This window comes from Lathamus discolor, chromosome 3, assembly GCF_037157495.1.
Source record: "Lathamus discolor isolate bLatDis1 chromosome 3, bLatDis1.hap1, whole genome shotgun sequence".
Taxonomy (NCBI): domain Eukaryota; kingdom Metazoa; phylum Chordata; class Aves; order Psittaciformes; family Psittacidae; genus Lathamus; species Lathamus discolor.
This window is the reverse complement of record NC_088886.1, coordinates 148725982-148738859: the sequence shown is the minus strand read 5'-3', so window position 1 is coordinate 148738859 and position 12878 is coordinate 148725982. Positions and strand designations below refer to the sequence as shown.

Genomic DNA, 12878 nt, shown 5'->3' with positions numbered 1-12878 from the left:
GGTCTAGAAGGTAACAGAGTTGTACACAAGCTTAAATCAAAAACGCCTATTTGTCCTTTTCAAAGTTGTAAACTCCCTGAAAACCTCACCAGTTCCTTAGAGAGAAGACACTGAGATTTAATTGGTTCAAATCCATTTCTGTTCTCTGGGTCCAAGAATCCTTATGAGGCATCTCATTGTCAATACACTTCAACAAAAACATCTTTAAATCACCTATTTGCAATGTATGGCCAAGTATTAAGAATGGATTTTCACCTGAAATTTGCCTTGCCTGATTTTCTATACTGACATTTCACTCTCTAGTTAACAAATTACTTACTCCACCTTCAACTAGTCACTATTTCTTGCATATTCTTCCTCAAGAATTCAGCATAAGCCTCAAAAGATAATATATTAAAAGAATAAATCTTGAACCCAGGCTTCTGTAGTTTAAAGGGAATGAACAGTTAAGTTCCATTCTTGTCTCTTTTAAAGACAAAACTAAGAGCATTGACCTTGTCAATGGCACAACCAAATCAGCCCAGTGCTAAATCTGGAAGCTTTGCAGGAAGGGCAGGAACTCTGTATTACAATAAAGAACATAAATATTACTGCCAGTCACAAATTTATAAGCATTTTCTGTATGAGCCTGGATAGACTGAAGCAAGGAATTTAACAGGAGCACACAAATATCACCTCTGCTCTCCTGAGTCACGTTAACTGTTTCTTTGCTCCCAGTAACAGGTTCAAACTTAAACAGGGGAAGTTTAGATTGGATCTAAGGACGAAATTCTTTCCTGTTAATGGGTTGCCCAGGGAGGTTGTGAGTGCTCCATCCATGGCAGTGTTCACGGCCAGGTTGGATGAAGCCTTGGGTGACATGGTTTAGTGTGAGGTGTCCCTGCCCATGGCAGGGGGGTTGGAACTGGATGATCTTGAGGTCCTTTCCAACCCTAACTATTCTATGATTCTGTGATTCTATGATATAGGAGAAACACTGCTGTATTGAGAGGCATAGAGTTCAAATCTCAGTTCTATTACAGACCAAATCATTGCTGTGTAAACCACAGCACAACCTACAAACTGTAACATTAATGGTGCATGAAAAATAAAGAAATTAAAAAGATTTTAGTTATTATTAACTATTTACAATCTAGTAGGTTAAAGTATTTTTTACTTCCGTTTTCTAGACTATCTAGTCTAGGCTGTCAAAGTACTCCAAGTTTTTAGGTCTGACGTCCTTCATTACATACAACTTTTCCTCTTCTCCAGCCAGCCATTAGTTAACATGCAGAAAACTTGAAAACACTGCCAGAAACTCACTTCCCTTCACCAAAACAGTGTCTGAGAAACTTACTAACTTCTGAAGACATTCAGAAGTTGGTTCAGAGGAATTCAGACGGGATTCCTCTACATACAATACATACAACACTGCTTTCATTGTGATTTATGCATTCAGAACTCATTGCAAAGCACCTGAAGTCTACTTTATCAGGTATTTATGCCGTTTTTCTTCAGCTTTCTTTCCAATTTTCAGTTCCCACTTTTAATCCAACTACTGTTATTTCAAATGAACCTCCAAACCTGACTTCTCATAAGAGAATTTAGAGGCAGTTTTAATGCAAGAGGCTGCCTAGTTCTGCAAGTGTTCTGTGCAGTGAGAAGTCAAACACTGGGGAGGTTACAGATCTTAGGGAATATCTGGAATACAAGAACTCACAATGAACTTTAGGTTAAGACACAGACCTGACTATAAAGGTACTCTCATGCAGAAGCTGAGAGGTCATCCCAGAATTAACAGGTATTTGGGAATATTAAACATTGTCTTTCTGCTGCCTTTATTTTGACGTTTATCCCTCAAAGCATTTTTGTGCTCTTAACCACTACAGTTAAAGCTGCTGTGTAACCTGCAGGTTAGTTACTTACCTCAAAGGGATCTAACTCCATCTATAGCTCTATTAAATTTGGGGCTAAAACCTACAAAAACCTTAACAGCTGAAAACAACCTTTAAAAACACAACAGGAGATGCTTGCAGTTCAGTTCCCTTATTTCAGGAGAGTTCTATTTGTCAGAGGTTTGATTTGTTTAAAACTCAATTAGAAGTGCACTATTTAAATGAGATACTACTACCTATTAGGATGGACTAAATACAACTGAGTACTTAGAAACCAATTTGGGAAAAGCAGAGTAAGCAGATCAGCAGTTACATAATACACAGCATCTCCCCCACAATCGCAATCAAAAACCAAGCAAAGTGACTCAAAATAATGATGGAATATTCATGTAAGTACAGCCAGGGCCATTTAATGGATCTGCTCATTATGAACAGGGAGCAACAGATGAATATAGACTCGAGATGCACAACAGCAACAAACCCACACAATAAACAACAGAATTGTTCAAACTTCATTTTCAACCTATTTGCACTGGACAAAGTACAGAAGTTGAACAAGATGACTCCTTACAGAAAGGGAGGTCAAATTTTATCTGTGTTTAGACTACATGCCTAAAACACAAGACTCATTTCTGTTTACATCTCAGCCATTCTCACACAAGTTGAGGAAAACCAGATGTCACACTCTTGACTAAAAACACACTGTGGAGCCAGACATCAGAACTTAAAAACACTTAAAACTGTCCACCAACCAAGGAACTTTCTATTAAGACTTGTACATTTGACATTCAGTTCTAGTTATGATCCTCTGAGCCTCCTCAATATTGGCTCAACATAAATCAGATCATGGCTAACTGCAGACACAGTCACCATTTAGAATCGACTAGGTTGGAAAAGACCTTTCAGATCATCAAGTCCAACCATTTGGTGGAGAAAAACCACCTGCCATCAAATGAAACAAACACTCAACATCAACTATTGTATAGTTCCCTCCCAACTAATGGCAAGCCGCTTTGAGATATAGTTTAGGACATCTCTGGTATATGTATTTGCAATTGGGCTGTATTTTAAGGCCGTTAAGTAAGCCATAACATTTTACCCAGCTCTTCTTAAGATACTGGTTAGACAGCAAAGTATCAAAGGAAAAAAGAAAGGTATAAAGAAGTAAAAGACAGGTAAAATGCTGTTAGCACACAAAACCGACTACTCTCCATGTTGCTGCTTAACACAGTGCAAAGAACTAGTATCAAAGATCAAATGCAAAGATCAAATATAAGGGAAACAAATTTAACTTCTTCTAGAGGAGGGATATAAGTTCTTTTATTTTTTAACCTTATGATTAGTAATCTGTGCTCTGCTCACAATACATATCCAGCAGCTCCAAGTTAACCATTGCAAGGCTGTGCTCTGACCTGCTAGAAAGTTTCAGACTAACAGCTCTAAGTAAACCTTCTGCTTTTGGAGGTGGGAATAACTTGCTAGAGACAAGCCTGAAGAACCTTCTTTAAATAAACCATTTAAAAGCCATGAGGTGACGATTATTTTTATCCCTGCCAAGCTAAACAGTAATGCGGAGGTCAAAAAAATTCAAACAGTCCAACAAACCACCTCAATCCTTCACCAAGATAAAAATTAGCTTATCAACAAGCACAGAGTAAGGGAAAGCCTTTGTAGCCAAAACCTAACCCCACAGGCGCAGCCCACGGAAGGCACAAATCATAGAATCCCAGACTGGTTTGGGCTGCAAGGGCCCTTAAATCTCATCCAGTTCCAATCCCTGCCACAAGCAGAGACACCCTTCCACGGGAGCAGGTTGCTCCAAGCCCCATCCAACCTGGCCTTGAAAACTGCAGGGAAGGGGCAGCTACAGCTTCTCTGGGCACCCTGTGCCAGCGCCTTCACAGGGAAGAACTTCTTCCTCATGTCTAATCTAAATCTGTCATATGACAGACAGACATTAAGACACCAAGTACAAAGTACTCCTGACTTATCATGGTAGTGTGAACTTTAAAAAAAGAAGAGGCCTGGCATGCACAAGGAGTATGTACTCAACACTTCTTGGAACTGCAGAGGACTTCAGTCTCAGACCTGTAGTCTTAAACTGCTTCGGGGAGCAGCAGCAGCAACTAATAATTCAGCTGTCTACTGAATCCCTGCTTAGATACGAGGAAGATTAATGGAGACAGAAGAAATACTTTCAAGTCCATTACCCTGAAGGAAAGAAGTACAAGTCAACACTTCCACAACGCACTTACAGTCCTTACAACCATAAGAAAAAGGACTTTTCAAACTGACAACCACCTTCACAAAGCAAATTCCCTTTTTTTTTTTTTTTTGCTAGAATTATCCACATTTATTCAATTTCACAGTCATTTTGCTTCCCAGGTAATCAACTGACTGTGCACCAACAGCTGCAAGGGTTTCAAATGAACAGACCTACAAGAAGGCGTGCAACTTCAGAGCCACCAGAACATTACTTGATGGTAATAATTTTAATCTACTGCAAACCAAATAGACCACACAAGCTCATTTTTCTTCCCAGAGTCACATAAACCACAGTTCTGACAGTTTTCTTTAGCTCAGGAAAGCTAACTCCTGGAGCTGCAATATGGGTGTCTTCACCTAGAGGTGCTCAAAAACCATGTCAACAAGGCCCTTAGTGACATGGTTTAGTGGTGGACTTGGCAGTCCTGGGGTAATGGTTGGACTTGATGATTTTGAAAGTCTTTTCCAATCTAGATGATTCTATTCTATGTCTAGAAGGTAGAAAAGTTTCTTAATGTCTGTAAAATTACTCAGTAACTCAGACTTCTGTTTCAGTCAAAACAGCTACTCAAGACTAGATGCTAAATCCAACCAAAGCCATTGAATCACATGGAGGGTTTTTAAACCTTAACACAGGATCATAGAATAGGGTTGGAAAGGACCTCAAGATCATCCAGTTCCAACCCCCTGCCATGGGAAGGGACACAGACTTTCCTCCCCTGGATGGCAGGCTGCACTCCTGGTATTTGGTTTGTATCTAGTTCTCATCACTTCAAGTACTTTCAGCTCAATTCTGAACTGAACCTTCAAGACAGCTGCAAATGTTGTGCCTTCTCCAGCATTTGTAATAACTTTCATTAATTTAAACTACACATGGGAATGCAAGCAAAATTAGGAGCCACTCAGCCACTCTCAGTAAAAAGAAACAAAACAAAAAAATAACCCAAACCCAACCAACTCCATTTCACCACAAAGAAAAGATGCAACAGTATCCTTGGTTTAAGAAGAAGTGGAATAGATTATATCCAAACAACAGAAGGGAAAAACGCCAACTTAATTATACCTGCTGTACAGAAGATGCAAAAGAGCTGCAAAGTTGGATGCTTCATAGGCAACTACCACTCTTCCAAATGTATTACACTCTCATGGTCCCTGGGTAAAAGAAATATACCATTTCTTCTGCTTTCTAGACTCACAGTCTCTGCATCAGCCCCCTCCTGAAGACAGTTCCTTCTTCAAATATCACTGCACTCATTCCCTTCTCCCCCTTCCACACCACCTTTCGTCTTAGAATCATAGAATGGTTTGGGTTAGAAAAGACCTTAAGATCACTCAGTTCCAACCCCCTGCCACGGGCAGGGACGCCTTCCACTGGAGCAGCTTGCTCCAAGCCCCTGTGTGCAACCTGGCCTTGAGCACTGCCAGGGATGGGGCAGCCACAGCTTCTCTGGGCACCCTGTGCCAGCGCCTCAGCACCCTCACAGGGAAGAGCTTTTTCCTTACATTTAACTTGAACTTTACTCTTTCAATTTGAACTCACCACCCCTTGTTCTATTGCTACAGTCCCTGACGAAGAGCCCCTCTCCAGCATCCTTTGTCTTCACCAAAATGAGCTTTTGGAGTAATGGTCCAGCAGCACCGAAAAAAAAAGGTGCTATGAAAAGTGCCAGATTGATACAACTCCAGTTTGATTCCAGAGCTTCTCAGAATCTGCCCATGCCACAAAAGGAGGAAAGACAAAATCATCTGCATTATTACAGCCTAGCACGTTTTCAGAACTGATGTTAAAGTTCTTTTCAAGAACATTAACTGTTAAACACCACAGATAAAAGTCCTATTATTAATCTCGTGTGGCAAGAAAGTTCCAGAAGAATTAACTACATACATATGATAAGCTGTGCTTCAGCAGCTGATGATGCAAAACCGAACACAGTCACACAATCAGTGTGATTCTGTGCAAGTCAAAGCAATGTCAGCTATACAGTAAGTGCTACAAAAGAGTAAGTACCAAGAAAGTGGTCGAACTCCTCATGTTTGAGATCTGAATTAGAAGACAGACATTTTCATTTTAAGGCATAACCAATTCCATTCAACTGATATTACAAAGATAGAATTATCTGTTATTTAACCAGTTTTATCGAGCTACTCCACTTGACAAGTGGGAAGCTCTGCATCAGCTATGCTGAAAACTTTTCAACTGTGCCTCACTTTATATGTAGTACACTATGTAAAACCTAAAAGATGAAGAACTCTGTAACAGCTAAGCCAGCCATTTTCAGCTGCCAAACTCAAGTTTAGCTCCATTTTAGTACCAGGAGACTGTTGATCATAATTCATGCAGTTAAAATGAGGATTACTTGTTGACATAAATTCTGAACAGCTCAAAATAACCCAGTCTTCACATTCTAGGGGGAGGAATGGGCATGAGCTTACTAACAGGACTGCAGTAGCAGTTTAAATGTTTTGCTGCAATTCATAGATGGTACACCATGATAAAGAATGTACTGACCTTAAGTTCTGCATTACCTCAACCCAATATGGCAAAGAGAAGTTGGAAAGAGAAACATTAACACCTAAGTTAATACCAGTAGGTAGGAGCCAGTAAACCTCACATTAAAGTGCCCGAGAGTACAGAATCACAGAATCACAGAATCCCAAGGGTTGGAAGGGACCTAAAAAGATCATCTAGTCCAACCCCCCTGCAAGAGCAGGGTAACCTACAGTACATCACACAGGAACTTGTCCAGGCGGGCCTTGAATATCTCCAGTGTAGGAGACTCCACAACCCCCCTGGGCAGCCTGTTCCAGTGCTCTGTCACTCTTACAGTAAAGAAGTTCTTCCTGATGTTAACATGGAACTTCCTATGCTCCAGTTTACACCCATTGCCCCTTGTCCTATCACTGGATATCACTGAAAAAAGCCTAGCTCCATCATCCTGACACCTACCCTTCACATATTTGTAAACATTGATGAGGTCACCCCTCAGTCTCCTCTTTTGCAAGCTAAAGAGACCCAGCTCCCTCAGCCTCTCCTCATAAGGGAGATGTTCCACTCCCTTAATCATCTTTGTGGCTCTGCGCTGGACATCTGATTATTTGATGGGCTGTATTAAAAATAACCTCCCATACAGTCAGTAAAGCATTTTCTACTTACACTTCCAACTAAGTTACAGAGCCATTATGCAAAGAATACCAAAGAGAGGTGGGATTTGCCATCCCTGAGGAATTTACATACTGAATGACATACCATTAGAATGAACATACACCAGGAAGACTTAAAATGTCATCTTGACCAATCTTGTGTTTTACCCAGTCTCCCATTTAAGACATGCTTCTGTGATGAATCCCATTGATGCTTTTATGTCACTCCACATTCCAATTAAATTAATATGTTTAATTATACTTCTGAGAAAATGCTAATGGCTACAACTCTGCAATAACAGGCTATGGCCTCATCGGTCACCCCCACCTGCTGGTCTTTACTTCAGCATAAGAAAAGTCAGTAATTTCTAAATCAAGAGATCTACACCACATAATTAGAGTTTCACTAATGCTACAAAATGCAACTCATCCAAAAGCATTACTCGCTTTTAATGCTGTGACAAACTTAAATCGGAATTGATCTTTTAAACAGAATCCTCATGCTGAGACACCGATTTGGCCTTCGGGAGGCAAACAGAGTTCCAGAACACCTCCTGCTGCTTACCTGCTCCCCCTTCTCTGAGTAAGCGCTGAAAAAACAAACAAAAACACACACATAAAAGAGAAATGGCTGCAGAGCTCTCTTCTGCAGTCACCACAGGCAAAGTGCTACATGAGCAGAAGGAAAAACCAAACAAGAGTGCAACAAACCTCTCCTGAACTGCTGTTACAAGGTTCTGCTCCCACCAGGATGAGCTTTAACACAGTGTATGTTAGAGAAGCTGAGGTTATTACACAGAAGACACCTCACTGCTCATTCCACAGGGGCTGGACTAGATGATCGTTGAAGGTCCCTTAACCCAAACCATTCTATGATTCACCTTCCAACTTTCTGCATCTCCAGACTCACCAATGCGTTGCACTCACGCACCACCCCCACCCCGCAGCTGGTATAGTGAGTAGAGCCTGTTCAAGCACAGCACAAAGCCCATCAAACAACACTTGCTTACTACACCAGCTCCCAAGAATTCTCGACAAAGCTGTCATTCCTGTTAGCACCAAAAGTCACAGTGGCAGCGGCAGCAGCTCATCACAGCCGAGCGGTGCCGGCCATGCAGGAGACCCAGATCCATGCTCTCCCATCAGTTATCCCACGCAGGGCTAGAGCACTGGAGAGCTAGAAGCCTTCCGTCACTCCAAGCAGTCCCAGACATATCCATGACCTCCGCAGAGAAGTTTACCTCACCCCGGCAGCGGGCTGCCGCAGTGTGGGACTGTAAAGGGAGAGCCAAGCAACGTTTGCCTCATTAATCCAACTTTTCCCATCTTGTTTAAACTTCAGTTCACAAAAACAAGCTCGGTTTGGCAATACACCGCACTTCACATCTGCTAAAGCACCGGCAATACGTGACACTGTACTACAGGCAATACTACGGAAGTTCTGCTATCCAAATTCGCAGGTAGAAGCAGCTCCTAGCAGCCACCCCAGCACACAGCCCAGAACAGGCATCTCCAAGAGGAAAAACAAGGAGGGGGAGGCAGCAGAGGCATGATCTCACCCCAGCACACCGAGGCACCGCAGCCCCGCGCTTGGAGAAGCGCCCACAGGAGAAGAAACCCCCGAGTTTCCTGCCCTTGTACCGAGCCTCTCGGTGCTGCACCGCGGATCCCCGAAGCCCGTGCCACACACCGCGCGGCTGGGACCGAGCAGCCCCGCATCCCTCCGCTGCCCTTCTGCCAGCGCCTACCGCCGGAGCAACCCCCGCTCCACGCAGGACCGGGGCCACGGGACCGCGGAGGCGGCGACTCCGACCCCACACCGCCCCTCGGCCCAGCCGGGCCACTCCAGCCCCGCTCCACCGGGGGGGGGGGGGGGGTCACCGGCCGGGGAACCACCGGCGCTGGCTCGGTTCGGTCCCTCCCGGGTTCCGCAGCCCGCCCGCCCTCAGCGCTGCCCGAGGGGACAGGGGTTTACCTGGCCGCCGGGAGCCGTCCCTCAGGCACCCGCTTGGCGCTGGAAGCCGCCTGCGCCCCGCGCCGCCGCCCCCCCCCACCCCCCGGCCCGCTGGCTGCGGCGCTGCTCCCCCCGCTCAGGACATGGTCTCTCCCAGCGCGGCGCTCTGCCGCGGCGGCGGGCGCTCCCACTCCGGCACGGCCGGGGGGGGGGGCGGGGGGGAGAGGGGGTGAACCTCTCGCCCCGCTCCCCGGGCTCCTCTAATGGCGGCGGCTGGAGCGGCCCAAAGCAAAATAAACCCCCATACGGCCAGCGGCCCGCACGTCAGCCCGGCCTGCCGCCATGCCTGGCGCCCATTGGCGGAGCCGGCGGCTTGCCCTCGGCCAATCGGTGCGCGCTTCTTTGCGAAGAACGGTGATGTCATCGGTGCCGCCGGGTGCCGCGCCGCCCTGGGTCCCCCCTGAGGTGAGCGGAGCCCGGAGCCGAGCGCCCGCCTCACCCCGCGGGGGGACGGGGAGCAGCGGGGGGAAGCGGTTGTGGAGCTCATCCCGCATGAAGACCCCTGCGATGGCACGGACAGGCAGCAGCCATCGAATGTACCAGGGATAACTGACCCTTCCGGAGCCCTGGCAGGAAATACCTGCGTATCATGGATAAACCGTGATGGAGGGGCTCATAACCATGATCCCGGGGCTGGAGCAGCTCTGCTCTGGAGCCAGGCTGGGAGAGCTGGGCTGGGGCAGCCTGGAGAAGAGAAGGCTCCTGAAGGGGAGACCTGAGAGCAGCTCCAGTGCCTAAAGGGGCTGCAGGGAACCTGGAGAGAGGGGCTTGGGACAAGGGCCTGTAGGGACAGGCCAAGGGGAATGGCTTTAACCTGCCCGAGGGGAGACTGAGCTGAGCTCTTAGGCAGAAGCTCTTCCCTGTGAGGGTGCTGAGGCGCTGGCACAGGGTGCCCAGAGAAGCTGTGGCTGCCCCATCCCTGGCAGTGCTCAAGGCCAGGTTGGACACAGGGGCTTGGAGCAAGCTGCTCCAGTGGAAGGGGTCCCTGCCCGTGGCAGGGGTTGGAGCTGGACGAGCTCTAAGGTCCCTTCCAACACAAACCAGCCTGGGATTTTATAAGTCTATGATCCCTTAAAAATTCACTTGTACTGACTATGCAATATTTTGTTTTGCTTTCTACCCAAGAACTGCAAGTCTGCATCTTGTTGTAGGCTCACAGACAGAATTCCCACCTCCCTGCTTTTCCCTCCTGTATCTTACATCATTTTATACCTGCCTTTTTGTTCTCCTGCTGCAGTATCCACTTTTCATTTCAGGCTTTCTCAGGCATTCCAGCACTTTTTCTTCCCATGGTTTCATTCCCTGTTCCCGGCCGAGGTTATAGAGGGGACTCTGTTAGTTCATTCCTCGAGCTAGATGCTGTGTTGGGAAACTCATCCTGCTCTGGCCAGGTGGATCCATCCCTTCTGCCTCAATCAGATAAACAGAAAGCACCCAAGATGTTCAAGCAGAGCAGTGATGCCTTTGGTAGAGAAACTGCCTTTGTCCAGCAGACAAGACAACCAGAACCAAAGTCAGGACAAGCAAAATGCAATTACTTATGGAGGCTGATAGAGAAATTTGTCTCCATTTGCAATTAAATTAGATCCCTCTAAACATGAAAAACTGTTGTGGGGGACAAATGTGATTTGTCTCTCCCAGATGAGTTATTTACTAAATTGTCTTTTGGGAAGCATAATTATGGATGTTTAGCTATAGGAAAGATGGGGAAAAGTGTATTTTCTTTCATCCACCCACATATAAGACCCGGATGAACTTGGATAAGTCATGCAAAAGAAACATCAGTTCTCTTAAGGAGAGCTAAGGAGAACTCTCTGTGGTTAGAAACAATTCAGCAAATGGATCCCTTGTTCTTGGCGTCTAGGAAAGGTAATGGAAGAGCTGTCATGTAAGTGAGCGAGTACTGGGGTGAATCCTAAATGCTGCCTCAACTGTACAGCAATGGAAATGTCCAGAAATAATTGTTATAGATTAGACTGCAGAAAAGGATATGAAAATACATGGAATATGTAATTTAGGGGAAAATATCACTTATAATCCTTCCAGAATATTACCTAGACCCGTCGGAAAACCATTTGGAAATCATGGAACCATTTTAAACCCAACACAGAGCACTGCAGCACTTTAGGAGCATGTAAAGTATGTTCACAACAGAAAAGAGCTTTAATGAACCAAACTTGCATCATACATAAGAGATTGCACAGAGAAGCTGTGGCTGCCCCATCCCTGGCAGTGCTCAAGGCCAGGTTGGACACAGGGGCTTGGAGCAAGCTGCTCCAGTGGAAGGGGTCCCTGCCCGTGGCAGGGGGTTGGGACTAGATGAGCTTTAAGGTTCTTTCCAGCCTAAACCATTCCAGGATTCTATGATTCAATGATCATTTCAAAACTGAGCTAGAACACTGTTACCAGAGCTTTTAGCTTCCAAAGTGGATCCTGGCTGCATCTCCAAATTTCGGGACGTTTTGACCTTGGTGACGCTATTCCTAAGGCCACAACTACGGTTTTATCTCCAAAACTGCCATTTGTTCTAGACCTAAACAATAAAATACAGCAGCAATGACCTTTCAGTGCTTTAGAACATTGATATTTACACATGCAATTTGTGCACTAATAGCTGTCAGACTTCTGATTTGGAGAGAAATCAAAATCTACATGACTTGATAACCCAGTTCTCAATAGATTTGCTATTTGATCATCTTTTTCTTCTTTAAATGTCAGAAAGCTAATTCTATTTCTGTTGGCAAGTACTAATTTCCTACATTCCATCCCAAATTCCAACTTGATTCCACCAATTTAAGGACAAATTTCAACTCCCTATAAGAAATTTGGAACAGTCATATTCATTTGACAGCTTAATACGTTATTTTGGGAACTTTGCTGCGCGGAGCTGAATTTGCTCATGCCTTGGAGATTGTGTGCCTTCACACAGAGGGTGTGCAACTGCCCTCTGTAACTCAGAATAAACCCATGGCACAACCATGCGCCTTCATGCACATCTAAAAATACCATTTGCACACATATGTCTTCCAGCTTTCTTTTCCCCCCACTTCTCGAACATCATAAATCCCTGTTCTGCTAACACTGCTTTCTTCCCACCTTCCTCAGCCATCCCAGCTCTCCCTGATCAGCTTGATTTCCTTCCAGTTTCTCTAGAACAAGAAAAAGCCTGCTCAGGGAAGAATTCATTGGAAATCTCCTTGTCAGAACTCACAGATACGATGAAATCCAGGAGGCGTGCATAAGCCACAGAGTTTTTGCAGCATCATAGAATCATAGAATCCTGGAATGGGTTTGGGTTAGAAGGGAACTTAAAGCTCATCCAATTCCAACCCCCTGCCACTGGCAGGGACACCTTTCACTAGAGCAGGTTGCTCCAAGCCCATGTGTCCAGCCTGGCTTTGAACACTGCAGGGATGGAGCACTCACAACCTCCCTGGGCAACCCATTCCAGTGCCTCACCACCCTAACAGGAAAGAATTTCCTCCTTAGATCCAATCTAAACTTCCCCTGTTTCAGTTTTAACCCGTTACCCCTTGTCCTGTTACTACAGTCCCTGATGAAGAGTCCCTCCCCAGCATCCTTAC

The 12878-nt window shown here is 45.2% G+C and overlaps 1 protein-coding gene across 2 annotated transcripts in view; it reads right to left on the bottom strand.

Moving 5' to 3' along the window:
- Positions 1-9534, bottom strand: part of ZRANB1 (zinc finger RANBP2-type containing 1) — a 48926-nt gene extending 39392 nt beyond the window's left edge. The window contains exon 1 of one of the 2 annotated variants that reach the window (XM_065672459.1): positions 9256-9534. The gene's annotated coding sequence lies outside the window, so the exon portion shown is untranslated. The remainder of the gene's footprint in view (positions 1-9255) is intronic. The other variant, XM_065672458.1, reaches the window with a different exon arrangement.
- Between the last annotated feature and the right edge of the window lie 3344 nt (positions 9535-12878).